Source organism: Columba livia, chromosome 18 (assembly GCF_036013475.1).
Source record: "Columba livia isolate bColLiv1 breed racing homer chromosome 18, bColLiv1.pat.W.v2, whole genome shotgun sequence".
NCBI classification, from domain to species: Eukaryota; Metazoa; Chordata; class Aves; order Columbiformes; family Columbidae; genus Columba; species Columba livia.
This window is the reverse complement of record NC_088619.1, coordinates 6,666,263-6,685,230: the sequence shown is the minus strand read 5'-3', so window position 1 is coordinate 6,685,230 and position 18,968 is coordinate 6,666,263. Positions and strand designations below refer to the sequence as shown.

General features: G+C 44.4%; 1 protein-coding gene across 14 annotated transcripts in view; it reads left to right on the top strand.

Annotated features, from left to right (window-relative positions):
* The window catches only part of TNRC6C (trinucleotide repeat containing adaptor 6C), a 309,563-nt gene that overhangs the window by 203,552 nt on the left and 87,043 nt on the right, over nt 1–18,968 (top strand). The window contains exon 1 of one of the 14 annotated variants that reach the window (XM_065034692.1): nt 9,014–10,629. The exons of the other annotated variants lie outside the window; for them this stretch is intronic. The gene's annotated coding sequence lies outside the window, so the exon portion shown is untranslated. Of the gene's footprint in view, nt 1–9,013; nt 10,630–18,968 lie in introns of those variants that run through there. 14 annotated transcript variants of the gene reach the window in all.

Sequence of the window (18,968 nt, the reverse complement as noted above, 5' to 3'; positions counted from 1 at the left end):
CTCCTGTCAGCAAATGAGCTCAGTGGTCCAAATGTGGGGGATAACTAACCAGTGAAACAGAGATCAACAAATGGTTGGACACCAGACCGTTAAAATCCTGTTTTGCTGCTGTTTAAGGCTCTCGCCTAGATGACAGCTGTGGGTTCTCAGGGAATTCGATCTCTATCCCACACTCACAGCCCTGCAGAGCTCCCTGGCCCCTGCCTCCGGGCTGGCTCCCCAAAAATACCCCTTATCCTCCCTCCCGGGAGCCCGTCTGCAGCACAGCCAAGGGCTTCAATGAAACAGTGGCAACCTTGGACCAGCCGGGCTGCGCTGGCCCCACTGCTCGTGGGTTTTCCTTTGGAGAGGCTTTTGGGGAGAAGCTCTCCTAAAAAGTCCTTCAAGTGTGGCATGAATCGTGTTCTTCCCCTGCTGCTTTTCTGCCTAAAGCTTTCCCCTGGGCCAAGCGATTAGTTTGTGTGACTCAGTAGCTTTGATGGAGCAACGCTGATTTACACTAGTTGATGAGCTGCTCTGATTTTCTTATAGAAAATCACTGTTAGGCTGTTACACTTAACCTGTACTAAACTGTTCATGAATGATTTATTGTGTACTTCTCATGCAAATGACATTAATAGACTCTGTCATACATAGCAGAAGATGCTAGAAGATTGCTAAAAGCTGCTGCACTTAAAAATGTTTCAGAAGAAAATAATGTCTTATATTGTATTACCTGAGAAACACATCTGACTCGCCCCTTGAAGGCACATACATGAGAGAGCAGCGTGAATGTTGCATTGCGTTGCATCGTGCATGAAGCACCTTGAGGCTTTAACAGAAAAGCTACAAGAAGTATTTTAAAGGAATATATATCGATAACCAGAGCTGCATTAGGGGGAAGGCGAGAACTGTTTTCCCCGTGTATATTGTTCAACCTGATTCACGATCCAGGAGTGTTTGATGACTTCAGGATCAGACTGCAGAGAAGAAAGAAACCAAAAGCAGTCCTGTCTAATTAACTGAACATATTTACATGTGTAAAATTCTCCTGTAGTCCTCGTAATGACTAATGCATAATTATGCACAGACAAATCCCCACAGTAAACACAAATATTTTTTGTTTGTGATTATTTATCTCGGGAGAGCTTAGCAATTTGTCAGGGCTTTGCTGAGCTTCTCAGCTGAGCCCAGCGAGGTGTGGGCAGCAGGTGAGTGCCTGGGGTCACCCCAGGGGCTGTTGGAGCCAAGCAGCACTAGAGCTGGGCAGCCTCTTGCTCACAAACTGGGTTTTGTATTGAGAAACGTAAATTTGGGCCAAAAAAATAAATATATATATATATTCTGCAAGATTATTCCAATTTCACAAAAATACTGTGGTTTCTCCCAAGTTTAGAAAACACTCCCAAACTTTCCATGCTACAACCCTCTTTCTTATGCGCTGCCTCCCCTGAACTGCGGGGATGCGAGCGGGCTCGTGTGTGCTCATCGGGTCTAGATGTAATGCTACCAGGTAATGTTTGTCCACCAAGAAAAGCCATTTCCCTGTGGCTCCTTCCTTGGCCCATGTTCAGTTCCCTGAACCGCACAGCTGAGCTGCAGGAGGCAAGGACAGGCACCCCCAAGGATGCAGCATCCCCGAGGGGCTGTCTGTAGAGGACAGGGACATCCTCCAGTGACCAGATCACTCGTTCCCTTCACCATGAGAGCCCAGCGTGGACACAGCAGGGTCCTGTAGGGATATAATGTATTCTCCCATTGCCTGCAGGAGAAATGATGAAAAAGCACTTGGAAAAAAAAATGAATCCTTGTAGCCAATTTGGAATGAAGATTTTAGCTGGGATGGAAGTAGTCTATTGGCACATGGATCTGCGCACCATGCGTGCTGGGGAGCCAAGGGAGTGCTGAACAGAGCAGAAAGCAAGAGTGCTTGCAGGGTATAAAAGTGTAGTTTTAAAGTCTTTCCACTGGCCTCAGCAGATCCCAGATTCTCATACTTCAGCTTTTGTTGTCTGCTGGCTTTCACCAGAGCATTTCGCAGCTCAGCAGCAGGGATGGACAAATCTCCCCTACACACACGCCAACCGATGCGTCCTTGGATTGTACCTAGAGCAGCTTCTGATGTCCCCTGGTTTCAGTGGGACATCTGTCTCAGAAAATCTGCAATGCTTTCCTGTTACACAGCATGTCAGGCTGGTCTTGAAGCATTGGAACAGGCTGACCAGGGCAGTGGTGGAGTCACCATCCCTGGAGGGGTTTAAAAGGTGTTTAGATGAGGTTCTTAGGGACATGATTTAGTGCCAGAGTTACGTTAGGTTATGGTTGGACTCAGTGATCCTGAGGGTCTCTTCCAACTGAAATGATTCTATGATTCTATGGGGGCAATGAAAGCAAGAGGCAGCATCCCCAAAACAACACTGTGGCTGTGCATGGGCATGGTCAGGCAGCTGTGGGTTTGTCTGCCTGGTGCTCCAAGCTGCCTGGACATATGGGAGCTCTGATCCACCTCACCGGTGTCCCATCTCCTCCCTGACCGTGCTGTCACCCTGCCTGGGAGCGGCGTGGGCATCTCACCCCTCTCTGACATGTGTGTGGTGCAAAGAGCCCTCCTGAACCTCCCAGGAGTCACCAGCTCTGCTCTCCGAGTCCTCTGTGCCATGTCCTCTTAATCCATGGAGCCATGCAACCTCTAGTGATAAATTCATCACTTAGTCGATGGCTTTCCTCCTAAAATCCTCTTCTGGGACCAATTCTCCTATGTCTGATACAGTGACTAATTGACAACTTTCTTTAAGGGAACTGCATGATAACTTTCTTTAAAGCGGTATATTATGATCAGTGGGTTTTCCAAGGAGCATGCTGCGCTCGTAATTCTCACCTTCATTATTTTAATACCCCTGTAAAATGGATTTCTAATGGATCTATATTGCCATAAAACTTTAGGGATGGTGGGTGAGTATCAATAAATTCTTTGCAATCCGAGCGACTGGGTCGGGAGCAGTGACAGGCGCTGAGGAGAAGCCAGGTCTTGACTCAGGACTGCAGCTTCCAGCAGCGTGACCTTCCTTGATCTGACCCCATCCTGCTGTCTCCAAACACATTGCAAAACTTCATTAAGCAACTTGACTGGTATCTGTCACAAGCAATTCTTTCTCTCCCACCTTCTCACCCCAGGGATAAATCATATCAGCTGTCAGGAATACAGAAGCTGCTCTAGGTACAATCCAACCCGAGGTGTTGACACCTGGCAAGTCCATGCAGAATAATAGTCGTCACATCAGTATTTTCACCCAAAGATCGCAAGGCAGGCAATAAATGTACGTTATATTGGCATCAACCTGCTTCAAAATGTTCTCTGTTACCAATGGGCTGGAGGGCAGCAGCCAGTATCTCCAGCTTGATCAAAGGAAAAAAGAAGTGGATGTTATGGCCTTACAAAAACGTGGGGAGATTTGAGAGAGGTCAAATTACTCCTATGATGATTAGCCAGGATATTGGGAAAAGCTCTTTTACCATTGGATCCATCACCTAGTCTCACAAAAACAGCCACAAACCTTATTTTTGTCTCATCCAGGTTCTTGGGCTATAATAATTCATTTTTATCTTGGACATTGAAGCAAAGGGCTCAGCAGTTGATTAGAAATAAGCTGCAGTCACGAGCATTTGCCCCGAGGAACTCCCAGGAATGGGAGGTGTTGGGGTGAGGGTGACACCTGCACGTCCCAGTACATGTGTGGTACAACGGAGTCCCCTATCAGAAGTGCAGGAGATTCAAATCAGATGTGTCAGTTTGTTTAATTACTAGTATTTGAGGTCAGGTATCTCATTTATATTTTAAACCCCACCAAAGGCTGTTGTTTGTGCTAATGAAATAATGTTCAGCAGCTACTGGTGTTGTGGAGGCACTAGGGGGAAAGTGCCTGGCCTGAGGACCTGGGCTTCTTTTCTTAAGTATTTCCAAGTCCTTTAACCAATGTTTTGATAGCTGGGGGGTGCAAGAAGATATTCTCCTCTCTACCACTTGTTTTTGAAGAATTTTCGTCCCTTGAGTTTTTCGTTGTGGTACATCTGTTTGATCTATCCATGTCAAAAAGGTCAGGCTGGTATATACAATGAATTTACCTTTATGTGGGCTCTCTCCGTCTCTGCTTTATTTCCATCAGGATAAGAGACTTGCAAATAGGTGAGGAAAACCAAAAGCACCTTGAGTTTTGAGCACATCAGGAAAACAGTTCCAGTGCTTCCCATACGTGCATGAGGCTCTGTGTGGGATGAAGATAAAAATCAACAACCTGAAGGAAACTCTGAAAAACCTTTTTCTGAAAGGCCTTTTCAGCAAAACAGCACTGGCACCTTCCTCGCAGTTCACCGAAAGGTTGGGTAATAGTTTTTTTTCCCCTTTCTGCTGCTGGATTTTTATTACAGACGCTTGGCTTGGCGTCCCTCCCGTCAGCCCACCAGTGCCAGATGTAACAACCTCAGTATTTCACTGGGGTTTTGCACACTCGGTGGTGGGTTTCTGTAACATCTGCAGCTGTGGCTGGATGATGAGCACGCTCTGTGCCACCAGAACATGCTGTGTCTTCCCTCTGCTTGGTCCAAGCCCTTTGTACCAATAAATTATGTTCACGAAGGTAAAAACCAGAGCAAGAGAAACCTGTTCTTGGAAACACTTTTACTATCAGGAGCACGATGCATCTCTGCACATTTTTCCGGCCTCTAGACTTAACTCTGGGTGCTGCATTCATATGTTACAGCCTTTAAAACATTGCTTTCCTTCCCTCAAAGTACGCTATAGGGGAGACTATAGGGTCAAGTCCTGGGCTCTGCCCCCTCTGTTCAGGGCAGATTATGCATTCGATGTTAAACAGCTATTGATAATAAGCAGAACGTGTTATCGCAGCTGCTGTGTGCTGTGGCAAGGAGGGTAGAGAGTCATGCGCCTCTTGCTTGCTTTTTGGCCTCAGGACACTTGTGTTCTTGTTTATACAATAGCTCTGCTTGGAGAGAAAGAATGAAAAATACATTGTTTTTCCCCCTTACCAGATTGCTGTTTAGCATCATGCTACATCTCTCCCATGGGAAATACATCTTAGAGACACTCAGGTTGGGAAGGGAATTGAATCCAGATGTTACCTTTTCTGGGCAAGCGTTTGAAGTATTTGGTTATTCTACAAAAAGGGGAAGCAGATCATCCAGCCTGGGGGTAATAGATGGGCTTTCAGACTCCCGTGACGGTGCTCGCTGCAGTGGGTTTGCTGATGTTAAACGTCTGTGCCAGAGATCAGGAGGAACCTGGGGTACAGTGTTCTTGGGAGTCCTTTCTGCTTCTGGGCCAGCGCCATGGAGAGGACATTGCACAGCTGGACACAACCACTGCGCTGCTGCTTGTCTCACACCGGGGCATGGTCACACCAAGTGGGCAAAGAATGGTTATTTTTTTTGCAGGAAAATGTGGGAAGAGCAACCTAAGATATTAAAATCAGTTTTTCCATAAAAATAATGATCTGTAAGTTCATTTAAGCATTCACCTTAAAGGTGCAGTTTGTTGGTAGGGTGGCCGGGGGGATGTGTTTGCATCTTTCAAAGGTAATGGGCTCCACACAAGTCTTGCACATCCATGAACCCCTTGGAAATCTGAGGAAGAGCATGTTGTATCCTAGATTCTGCACTACCAGTGCAGCCATATATCTAAAACCCTATCTCTGAAGCATCAGCTCCAACAAGGGAAAGCTTTTGAGGTACAGCCTCACCTAGTGTGAGCTCTGGGGAATCTTGTTCAGTATCATAGATCAGGCTCTCCCTAAGGCTTGTGGTTGTGTTTGTCATTAAAGCATGGCTAGTGCTGGTGTCAGTCCTTGAGATTAATTTTGTGTGTGGTCATTATTGCTTGGCGACTATTTTGCCCCACTTTTGTACTTGGCTGGATCATAGAAAAACAAGCAAGAGGTGTAAATTCTACAGTGTGGGTTGAACTAAATGATCTCCAGAGGTCCCTTCCAACCCTAACCATTCTGCGATTCTGTAATACTTTACATGAAGATATCTGCTTAGCTTAGCTTCGTCACTCTCAGCAAAGAAAATGCCATATCTGCATGAGCACCTGGTTCCTCACACTCACATTCACCCATTCAGCATGTCCAGCCCCCATGAACATTTCTGTCACAGCCCTTTCCCTGACACACGGGCATATGAGGAAATTTGAGGTTTACAAGGCAGCAGTGAAAGCACAAGAATTCAAGTGAACTGCTGGCATCGTATGTCCCCTTTCCTTCCCTTCGCACTAGATCACATCTGTTCTTACTCATGTGTGACAAAATAAAAGGTACCTGAGCGCTGGGGGGAAGGACATAGTTCAAGGCAGCAGTGGATGCCTGAAGCCACAGCTCCTGTGTTGGAGAATCTCTGGAAAACAAAGCTCGAGGAGACCTGCTGGGGTCCTGCAATGGTGGCTCAGCTTGGGCTGAGGGGGCTGTTTGGGGACAGATGTGGGGACACTGTGTGTGGTGGCAGCAGGGGGCACAGCCGAGGGAGGGCAAAACTGAGTCAAAACCCCGGAGGGAGACCAAGGTAGGGGAAAGAAACCCCAAAAATCAAATTTGCATTGGATAAAGCCCTGCATTGAATGGTAAAAGAGCTCAGGTGAGAAAGGAATGATTTACTAGAATGCGTTTTTCCCCATTACAGATAGTATTTTAGAACGTGAGTATCAAGCACAACAGGCTGTGTCTGCACAGCTGAGGTTACATCATGCTTTTTATGGTAGTTTTGCCAGGGCCAAGAAAACATATTAGTACACAAATCACTTTCAATTTTATTCCATTTTGACATTTCAGGGTCTCCAGCAACTTGGCATCACTCTGTGGAGCCAGCCATTCTTGGAAATATTTGTGTGTTCAAAGTGTATTTTGAATTACAAATATTTGTACATTCACAACACATAATTTAGGGCCACATTTGTGCAGGAATGTTCATCTGTGCAATTGCCAAGCCGAGTTTTTGGTTTAGGGCAATCTCCTGTAGGTACATCACAAGTACGAGGATGTTTGTTCCATACACAGGCGAAAAGGGCACTTGTGGCTTTATCTGTTCTGCTTATTTGGGGTTGTTGGCTTATCAGAAGAGCAGAATCTCTTTCAATAGAAGCGATGTGGCAACCTCCTGCTGCTCTGGGGCGGGCGTTGTGGGAAGGAGTCTATAGGTGCTGACCTACATTTAAGTAGGAAGCCAGTGGGAGCTGTGCCGGCTGCAGCTGCTGCTCCTGGGACTGCACAAACCAAGGAGCACAAGAGCAAATATTCTCGCTCCGGTCCAGGTCTGCCACCCTCATGGTGTATGAATTCACTCCTGCTGAAAGGTGCCAGACTGACATTCAAAACGTGGGGGAAAAAAAACCCAACAAACCCCGTTCTTAATTTTTTTTTTCCCTTTCTTTGTGCTGATGAATTACAATGGGACATTTAAATCTGTTTTTTTCATAACATTTTACATATATATATAGATCATGCTCTGACCTGGAGAAGACACTTTGTTCTGACTACAATGATCCGATATCTCATATTTTATTATTTTTTGTCTTCCATGTAGTATTTCTGTGGCATTCTGGCACAATATGGGCTCCCTCCAGTGGTCATGGGGCTCCGGGCTCCTGTGGCCGCTTGCCCGGGCTGGCAGGGTGGCTTTGGTGAACGGCATCAACAATCCAAACAGAAATCACATCGGGACTGCTCTTTTCTTATTTTTCCCCCGTCTCCTGCTGTGTGTGTCATCCCACTTGGAATAGTAAACGCCCTGCTCTGCAACCCACGTTCAATTAATATTTAAATGGAACGACCTGCGCAAATAAAGATTCAGGCTTTAGATTGCTTTGCAGTTCCCCAAACGTTTGCTGCAGAAGGGGGAGAGGAAGCCGGAGAGGAGAGAGAACCAGAGAGGATCTGCTGAAAGACGCAGACACAACAATTTGTAGCAAAAATGACTCATTTTTGCGTTCTCCTTTCCCCCGTGGTACTTGAGAACAGATCCCAACACTCTCCTCCAACCTGCAGTCATTATGGTTGTTGTGAGGGGTAGACTGGTTCCTCTGAAATGCTGCATTCCCATCTTCCCTGTCCTGGGTACACCATTCCATTGGGTGCAAGTTCATTTAAAACACTGCAATTATTTTTTGTAGGCACTTTGGCAGGGACTGGCACCCTCTCCCATCACCTGGGGCCAGCCTGATGCCAGGCGCTTGCAGAGCGGTTTAGGAGTGTGCCCTGGAGCGCTGGGCCATGGAGCTCTACGTATGGTTTAAGCCAAATGTATAAACGTCTGTGTGTGTATATACATATATGCATATGTACTATATGGGTGTATCTGCTCAGAGGTGCTATACATGCAGCCATGCGTGTCTGTGTCACTGTAGGTGCTTGGGTACAAAGCCAGCTGGATGTACTTCTGGTGGCGAGGGGACCCTGGCAGGTGGGGGGCTGGGGGCACCTCAGGGTGCTGCAGGGCCCGGTTTCACATCCCCCCCTCTGCACCGGCCTCATCTCGCTGCCCGCGACCCCCCCAGCCCATCCTGTTGGGGTTGTTGCAGGATGGTGCTTCTTTGCACGAGGAGGGGGGGGTGAATGCACCGACACCCATTTGCACGGGGGGGGGTGTGTGAATGCACCGACACTCATTTGCACGGCGGGGAGGGGGACGTGAATGCACCGACTCGTTTACACGAGGGGGGGGTGAATGCACCGACACTCATTTGCACGGCAGGGAGGGGGGCGTGAATGCACCGACTCGTTTACACGAGGGGGGTGTGAATGCACCGACACCCGTTTGCACGGCGGGGGGGTGCGTGTGAACGCACCGCCCCCGTTCGCACAGGCAGCTCTTTCCCCCCGCAGGCCGCGGGCCGGGCTCGGGGGGCGGGGTCAGGAGCGCGCGGCCTCTCCGCTCTTTGGCTGCGGCCGCCGCTCATTTGCATGTGGCGGGGGCTCCCCTGTCACGTGTCCGCGCGCGGGCCGGAGGGGAGGGGGCGGGGGAGGGAGGGCAGACTTCCTGTTTGAGGTCAGCGCGGGAGGGGAGGGGGAGCGCGCGGCGAAGCCTCCCCGCGGTCTCGCGCTGCCTGGCGGGGCTCTGTCAGTCAGCAACAAAATGGCCGCGGTGGCAGCAGCTCTGCTCCTGAGGACGGCGGCGGCGGCCCTGGCGGTAGCGGCGGCGGCGGCAGCGAGGAGGAGCGGGGGATCGGCCCGGCGGCACTGAGCCTGACACCGCCTGCCTGTGAGCGGACGAGGCGAGAGCGAGCGGGAGAGACGGAGAAAGGCGCTGCGGCCCCCCCTCAACAGCGAGCCCGGCTGACTGACCGACTCTGCCCGAGGAGCTGCTGCAGCCCCCTGGGGAGACGCTGCCGCCTCGGCCCCCCTCGCTCCCCGCTTTTCCCCGGGGGTTCGGGCGCCCGGGTTCCTCCCCCCCGGCTCGGGGCTCCCGCCGCACACCCCCCGCCTGGAGCCTCTGCCGGATCCCTGCGGAGGAGACGGAGAGAGCCCGCGGGATCCCTCCCCGCTGCCCCCGGATCCCCCGTGCGAGCGAGGCACACAGACTGTCGGGTTTCCCCACTCCCCACCGTCTCGTTCCCCCCTCTCCGTGAAAGACTTTGCTGGATCCTCCTCCTCGGGTCCCCTCCCCGCGCCCGCTCCTTTCTGCGAGAGAGGCCGCCGGATCCTCCTCCCGCCGGAGAGGCCGCTGGATCGCTCGGCTGGGGCCCTGCCAGAGAGACGCGGATCCTCCTCCCGGCAGCGGCTGCTGCGGATCCTCCGCCCATCGGATCTCCCTGGAGCCAGAGACTCGGCGGGATCCTCCTGCCCGGAGCCCCATGTGAGACTTTGGATCCCCCAGTGGCTCCGTGGTAGTTTATTTTTTTTTTCTTGTTTTTCTTTTTTTTTTTTTTTGAGGGGGGATCCATCTTAAAACTGTTTTCTGGGTTCCAATTTCTCCTTTTTGATTTGCACTTTTAAAAAAAAAAAAAAACAACAAACAAAAACCCCCTCAGATGTTCCTCCATGTGGACTGAGAACCCATCAAGACACACACACAAGAACTCATCCCGATCAACCCCAAATCTTGTCTGTCGTGGGTTTTGCTGCAACACATAAAAGCAAACTTGTATTTAAGACACACTCGTGCAAAAATTTAGCTGGGGACTTCAAGGTGTATTTTGTCTTGGTTTCTTGGTTTTTTTTTTTTTTTTTAATTTTGCTTCACTGGAAGTCAAGAGCTCGTTTTGGAATTGGACCTGCCTTTGCTGCACTTCTCTGGGCTGGATAACACTGAAGCTCTTTGCTTTTCTACTTGGATAGTGTTTTCCTGTTGATCTCTTGTGTGGTGGTGTTTTTTTTTTTCTTCTCCTGTGTGCAGACTTTTCTTTTTTTTTTTTTTTTTGAGGGGGGTAAACGACAACAACAAAAACTTAATTTTTTTGGCCGTGTGAGATTTTTTCGTATTCAGAATCGTGAAATTACGGGTACACTTACAAAAAAAAAAAAAGGCATTAAAATAAGAAAGGAACACGTCAGAAAGACCCCTACACAGTAGACAAAATACTCACTTGTTCCCTTACAGCAAGACTGAATCGAAAGCTGCCAAAGAGCCCCATAAAGAAAAGACTAAAAGGTAAGAAGGGATTATAGCCTCTTTTAATCTGGGCACGGTAGAAGTTAGTAGTGGAAGAGACCTGCTAAGCCAGTGCATACCTCCTTTTCTCACAAGTCTCAACCAGATTTTTGTTTTTACTGGTTTTTAGCGTAGTAAGTAGCACCCCGAAACATTTCAAAATCCATTTATTTTTGTCAGGTGTGCTTTTTTTGGTTTTGTTTGTTTGTTTTTTAAGCAGTTTGCGGTATTGTTTTACATGCTAGAGTTCGATATTTTTCTCTGTACCATTTCCCAGGTCGGAATAGCTGCTGTGGGCAAAACAGCAAACAGAAATGAGGTTTGTGAGTGTGTTTGTGCCACTTAGACATGAAACCGACTTCTGTTGCAGACATAGTCGTGGGCACTTGCTTTATAACTCACACGTGTGAAGATGCCTGCAGAGCCTGTTGGAAATGATCCTAAATGTGGAAAATGAGCGGTGTGGGTATGGGCAGCAGTGCTGCTCTGCTCGGTGAGCAGAGGAGGCTCCAGCTTTGTCCTTCGTGCTGCTTTCTGTTCAAAGTTAACATCTCTAGAGCTCTTTTTTTTCTTCTTTTTCCCCCTCTCTTCGCCCACGTAATGCGATTATGAGGCGCTACTGTAGTTTTCTCCTGGGTATTCAGAGAGCTTCGTCTAAACCCGAAATGTCGTCCGGTGGGGGAGAGAACATTAAACAGAATTTATACTTCTAACTGCGACGCTTAAGGGGAAGGAAATTGGGAGGGTTCAGTTGTTAACCTGAGAAATCTTGAAACGCTGGAAGTTTATTAATTGTTTGAATCTTCTTTGTTTGTATCACAAGTTTGTGTCAAAGGTTAATCTTCTTAATATGTAATCAGTTGAAGGCCCAATTATGGGATTTATTGAACTCAATTGTTTCCCCCCCTCCTTTTTCCATTAAATATAATACTGCTAGTCATACTTTGTGGCAGTTTTATTTTGTGCTAAAATGGGAGTGTATCTGTGGGAAGATATTTGTTCAATTAAAACAGCCAGTTTAAATTTAGAAACAATCTTCAGTACGTCATACCCATGTCTGTTGCATATTTTTCCTCTTTTATGCATATGTATGTATCTGACGAATTGACGCTAATTTATATACTGAAATTTGCTCTGGACATTAGACCAGTTAAGGTGTAATTAAAAATCCAATAAATCCTGCTGTTAGTGTCTGCTTGATGATGCAGAGCTTTGAATCAGGTGGATATTGGTGGTGCTCTGAGGACAATGCAGGAGTAGAGGAGCAGGAGAACATCTGCACTGCTCTTGGGTATCACTGCAGAACAAAGTCATGTCTTTAAAATCTTACCCTGATTAAATACGATGGGTGGGATTTTTGGATTTACCTAAGACTGAGAATTAAAATGTAGTTTCCTATCGGGTGTTATTTTTTTGGTCGTGTCAAGAAAGTAGTGGAAAGGCACATACTGATTCTCACTTCTGTGTTTTCTAAGGAAGCAGTGGGTGACTTGCAGTGGGTGCAGCCTGTGCTTAGCAAATCACAGGGTTTTCCATGATTATGGTTCCTCAAATTCAGGAAGCCCTCGGATGTGTGTGTCTAGCCAATTCCCTGTGTTATTGGTGAACCCCAGGTGGTGTGCTGATGCTCTGCTGTTTGCTCTGGTTACTGGAGTTATTTCCAGAACGTTAAAGCAGAAATGTCAGCCTTATATACAACTAGTGAGAAACACCACTTTGGCCTGTTGCAGACTTGTTCTTTAGCTTGTGCAACAACTAAAGATGCTTTTTGGGGTGAGGTTACAGAAGTTGTCTTATGTACAGGTGTTGGGTAACCTTGTTGCTTCTGAATCTGTGACTGCCGAGTCTATGAGACAAGCTATAGTAAATCAGATTAATTTGAACCTTTTTTAGTGGGTATGGCTTTCTGGGGGCTAGTCGTAGTGTAGTAATGCTTTGCATTGCTTTGTCCTTATCTTCAAAGGAAAACGTATGTTTTCCAACTTTTCTGACTGGCACCGTAGGTTGTGAAATGCAAAAAGGTGCTGCCATCAGAAAAACTGCTGGAGCCTGGGGGCAAGACTTGTTTCAGGGCAAGAGTGATGCAAGTTGATAGGATTTGTATTTTAGAAAATATTCTCTACTTTTGACTATTTCTAATAATGAAAAAAAAAAACCAGGGCAAACTAACCTCTTTATTTAGAGCTCATCTGGATTGCAGCATAAAATACTTAAGATTTATGAATGTTTCTGTTCTCTGTACATGTGGATGCTCATATTGACAAATTTAAGTATCGGTATGCATCAGACTAAAAGCTGACTTGGACGGAGTAGCGTATTATATATGGTTGGTTTATGTATGCTGTTACATCTGTTTCAGTCCATGAATTATTTTGTAATTAGGCTGTCATTGGTGCAGGGTGATAGCGAATGGACTTGGGTGAGCCTTGGTCTGTGACACTTCTGTACCAGTACAAAGCATAGTGGAATTTACTCTGGGATACTGCCCTTGGGTTTTGGTGTTGAGAAGAATTTGGTACCTTTAATGTCCACCTTTGTCACCTGGCAGGGATCTCTGCAGCTTTCAAAATCTGGCTCTGATCATGGGTGAATGGGATGAGGTTTCCCTGGTCTGCTGGTGCAGTGCCTGCTGGAGCTTGCTGGGATGAATGAAAAATCCACCTCTCTGGCTTGGTTTCTTTATTTCTGCAGTTTGTCTTTCCTGTTACAATAACAAGCTTTTGATGAATTCTGTCATCTTTTGCTGATGTTTAAGGGAAGGAAGGTAATTCTCTCCTTTTTTTGTTTGAAAGAGCTTGGAAAAGGTAATAGGATAACATTTTATTGATGTGAGAAATAACATAATTGGGCATGAGTACTTCTAACTTGAAGATTATTTGCTGAAGTTCTCAAACCTCCTGAGTGACATACATACCTTGCCAGACTGGAGTAAAAGGGTCAAGTTAAGGCTTTTGTCATGCAGAGGCTTGTAATCGCTTTGGGTCTTGAAGCAAATGGTTGCTGAACGGCAACGTTATAGAAAGTGTAGATTTAAATGATCCTAGAAATAAAACCTCTCATTTTTCTGTTTCTCATACACTTCATTCAGAAAGGTCAGGAAATTTTATTCATGTAAGGGATTTACTGCCTGCTGTTAACTCAAAATGACCTACGCTTTTACAGTCCATTCAGACACTAAATGCAATGTAGACACCTTTTCTCTTTCGTGTGCAGTTTGTTATTAAAAGCCTAATAGTAGCATTTACTTTCAGTTTGAGCTGTTAAGACTTAACCAAGGCTGGTGGATGTGGGAACGGGTAATATGTTAACTTAGCAGCTGGCCTTGCTGAGATAAACATGCGCTTTTCCAAATGCTGTCATCTGGCCCCTTTCCAAAACAAGCTGGAGGAGGAGGTCAGGGGTGGAGCCATCCTTTGCTTAGTAAAAAGGGGCTTTCATTTGGAAAGAATTGCTAGACGGCATTGATTATTTTTTTTTTTTCCCTGCAGATTTAAAAATAAAATGGCCAGACCTTTCCTAAGTAAACAAAATAGTCTCTGGTGATTACTTGTATCTCAGCCCTTGTTACTGTGCTGCTTCTCTTTGATGGTACAGCAGCTTAATGTCGACTGCATGTTACTTTAAAAAAAAAAAAAATAAGAAATCAGTGCTTTATATAAAACTTAGAACATGAGAACTGATGAAAAATTTATCATCTTTGGTTACAGTAGAGATGTCCAACACAAAAGTGCTATTGTTTTAATTGTTTAAAATTCAGATTACAAGATAACGGTAATAGCATTAGAAGGTTTCCGTTTGGCCTAGAAGCTGCAGGTAGGCGCCTGTCCATCCCTTAGTATTAAAGATGAATGATAAGGAAACCTCTTAAATGCCTGTGATGCTTTAGTCTAGCCAATTTAGGATCAGCCGATCCTTCTAGTGATAATGGCTTGAGGTTTTCAGCTTTATTATGAAGATATCAGCCAGGGCAAATAGTATTTAGAAGTATACTGTATTGAATAGGAAGATGATCTAGAAGTGACAGTAAATTGCATTACTAAATGATCTATGTGCTCTGCACAGTCTCTTCACTGGAAATGCTAGTGGTAACATGAAAAATGGTTATTCTTAATGTAAGAAAGCAGAGGAATCAAAGTATTATTTGATCTTCTTTTAGGAATTTGAGCTATTTATGAGAATTGTCTACCAAAAGCACAGCTTAATTTTACATCTTAATTACCGAGTGTAGATGTACTTATGCTTATTTTATCATTACTTATTCATGATTAACTTCCCTGTGGATTCCCATACATCATTATAACAGATTTCTGAAACTTTCTTTTTGCGGCTTCCTACCTTAGCACTAATATGTTTTAAAATCTCCTACACAAGATAAAAATGTCTGAATTTGATCATAATAAGTCTCTTCTTGCACAGAGTAGTCACAGTGCTTTTTAAGGTTGTATCAATGATTATACTACTTGCAGAAATTGCATCAGTACTTCTAAATATGCAGCTGATTCTTTTGTAGTTTTTTAAATGTAACACCTCCCTCTCTTCATCCCAATAAAAAGGCTTCTTTCAGTGAAGACATCTGTAAAATAACTAGCTGTCCAGGGTACCAAGCATGCAAATCGAGGTTAGTTTTGGTCTTAGCTCTGGATGTGAATCAGCACTGTAACTTTTCAGTGTGGAGGTCTTGAAGGTAGTTTGTAATTGAAGCTCATGAAGCGGTAGAAGCTTTAAGCTCTGCTTTCTGGAGCTCTTCCCCGTGGGTTTCCAGCCAAGGATGGCTCGAGAGGAGCACAGTTATCTGTGCTGCAGCAGTGATGGGTTATGGCTGGATGCCCAGATTGTCTGGCTTTGCACACAGCTTTAGAGTTTGCCTTTGAGGGCTGTGGAGGTGGAAGTCATTGGTAATAAACAGCTATCTGCAGCTTGCTTTTTCTGTGTTTTGCAATGTACATCCATTTAAAAAAAATTGCAAGCTAGATTCACATTTAGATTTCTATCAAGAAATTCTGTGGTTTAGAAGCTCACTCATGAGAAATGTTAACGATTGCTTATTGTTTTGTATTAAAAATAGCTAATATTTATCTCATGGCTGCCTGGGTGTTTATAGCAGTAAGCTCTGAATTGCTAGAGAATGAGATTTGTTGGGGGGGGGGGGAGGAGAGAAAAAATGACTTGTCAAATCAATTGGCATCCTTCGTGGTAATTAAGCCCCAGAGAAAAAAATGTTTACGGGTCTCAAAATAGTTATCATGCAACTACCAACTATAGGCTCATTTAGGAAAAGATAACACTACCCCTTCCCCTGAAAGGGAAAGAAAAAACAAAAAGGACAGAAAAATAACCCCTGGGCTATGAAGTGTTTAATGTCTGCCCATGGGCAGTTTCCTGAGGCAGATCCATTCCTTTTTTTTCCCCCTTCTATAGCTTGTTAATGGGGTCAGTGCGTGTTTTCCCATGATGACTTTCTGAAGGGACAGTGGGAATGCCTTTGTTATGATCCTTCCTCAAGACCATTCTCCTAGAATGGCATATCTGTTTTTTCTTAGCTGTGTTGTTTTCTTTCCTGTTCCTTTCTTTCCTTCTTGTGCTCTGCCTGTGTGTTGTCTGCCTGAAATTTGCAGTTTTCTCTCTCGAACTGCATTTGCAAGTCTTCTCAATGAGAAGTGGCAGAGGTTTTTGTTTCGTTTGAGGGATACAGAGTACTCCCAGTGGTTTGGATGCCATTCTGGGTGGTCAGTATGTACACGTATCGATTGTTAGTTCAAACTGGCTTCTGCCAATTCTATTTTAAACTCAGACATATATCTGTGTTATGTCAGTCTGCTTTTCAGTCCTACTCTAGTCTTGGACTCTCAGGTCTTTTGGCTCTTCAGAATTCCAAAATGTTTTCATGGCTGATGCTAATGTTACTGCTGACAATGGAGGTGCGTGTTTGTAAACAGTAGCTGGTTACTTGTAAACAAAAGAGCACCGGCCCAGTGCTTTAACAAAAACCGGCCTAGAAAAGAGAAGCAGTTCAGTGAGAATGCAAAAGAATAATAAAAAAACCCCACAACTGTACAGATGCGTATGTGCTGATTAACATTTTACTATGTTTTGTTACACAGTTCTTAATGAAAGACTGTGGAAGGTGATCTTTTACATTGGTGATAACGTTTTTGCTTGAACTTAATGTATGTTCGCAAAGCCTTGAAGATTATGTTTCATATGAAATGAGAAGTTAAAAATTTTACTAGCATTACAGGCATAGACTAATGGCATGTGTGTAAATCAAGTAGGACTCTACACAGTGTGTTAACAAAGCCAGTCAAGAGTAGAATTCCTGATTATTCTTCTATCTGTAGGTCTCAATGTTGTTAATCAATTACACAAGCTTAATTAACATAGGAGAATTGCTTCCAGTGTTTGTGATGTCTGTTTTTTTTCAAACTTTTCAGCTTTGAAATGAATGCTCCACTTGCAAGTTTGTCTCTTACTCCCTGGTTATGGAATGAAAGGTGTTACATCTCTGCAAATCTAATAGTTTTTGTCTCTTTATGGTGTCATGGCTGTAATGCTGTAAGAGCACAGCGTTGTACCTTGTGTTTGTTTTGTGATGCTGCAAAAACTTCCTGTTATGTAAAAATAATCAATTTACTTAAGAGTGCTGATCACATCTGTTCATAACATAGCTCTTTGTTTTTCTGATTATGAAACTATTTGGTTTCTCTTTGCATTATCTGATGTAAACTATATAAAGAGATATGTGCTTATATTTTTAAACCGTTTAAAAATTAATATGAAAAATACAGCTTCTTCTGATACGGAAAGAGAAGAGCCTGGTGGTAGCAATCTACATGCTATTAAATATTTTCTAGTATGATCATCATAAAATATAGCTGTCTGATCCAGGTGTGGAACTAAATTTGGTTCGTCACAGTAATAGAACTGCTGTTAGTGAGGAGGAGAGTCTGTATAAATAGCACTGTTTCAGGTGAAAGATGTTATTATATGCGACTTACTGGAGCTTGGTGAATGTGTAATTTTTACAGTTTCTATTCTTCTAATCAAACTTTTAGAAATCCTTCTCTTTTGAAGAGAACGATCCAAGATAAGTCTCAGTAGGCACCAACAGTACATTATCTAGTGATGTCAGTCTTTATACTGTGCTACTACACTTATGTGTAATAATTGAGTAAAGCAATGGTGCTGTTATTCAGTGGATGCTTACATAATGATTTGCTTAAAAATGACCCTCAACTGTAATTTTTTGTTGCATTTGTGAACATGAAATGTTTTTCACAAATTTCCAGGTGAAGTATTACAGTGACAGCCAACCCCCCCCACCCCCCCCTTTTTTTTTTTAAGCAAATTACCTAGACTGATAGATGTAATCTATTTTATCTGGATGATATTGCAACACTCTGATAGTCCAACTGTATTGAAATAGTGATTCTCCTCCATCCCCCATCCCTCTCTCAGCATCCAGACAAGCAAGAGCTGATCTTTCTGGAATTCTGTCTGCATCCACTGATCAGATAATATGCTTGGAGACATTTTGGATATATTTCTGAGAACATTTGCTCCCCTGGGTGTTTCGTGGACAAACTGAGGGCATAGAGTAGTTTTTACTAAGATCATAATTGACCATAAATTGATTTCCAAAGTGGTATTTACTGCAACTGGTTTTCCTGTCTCAGATGATAATTTATGGCTGTTTCCTTTCCCCATCTCTCCCCCACTCTGTCTCTCCTCCCCCCATGGAACCGCTATTCATTTGCTAAGTGGATGATGGCCCCTTTCTGATGGTGGCTCTGATATTCTAATTTATTATTGACAGGGTTTGGTTCCAGATGCTTTTACTGTGGAAAGTGAAGTGGAGGAACAGAGGACTTTGCAACTTGATGAAATGAATGGAAATCAGGATTACCTTTTCAGCAATGTAGAGTTAATCTTCTAGGCTCTGGTAGATTTATGGAGGGAAGGGTGCTACACTGGACCTTTCTGTTTCCTCAGTTTTTGATGACAGAATAAGTTTTTATGAGTTTTATGGAGTCAGTTTCCAGCCTGAGGCTAAATACAGAGTAATGTAGGGGGTTTTTATCTCACTTGAATTATGTAGCTGTATTAATTTTCAGAACAGCATTGTAGCTGAAGATGCAGTGAAACAAAAACTGAATTGCTTCAAAATTTATTATCTTTAAGTAGAATGAAATGATCATGGTGGCCAGTGTTTTGGTTTTTGTAGTTAAACATTAAGAATGAATAAAAAGCATACAAGACAATTAAGTAGATTTTCTTCATTTGTGTTTAAACTTTCCTATATTTGCAGTGCACAATTTTTAGTAGAGTTTATTAGTCTATAG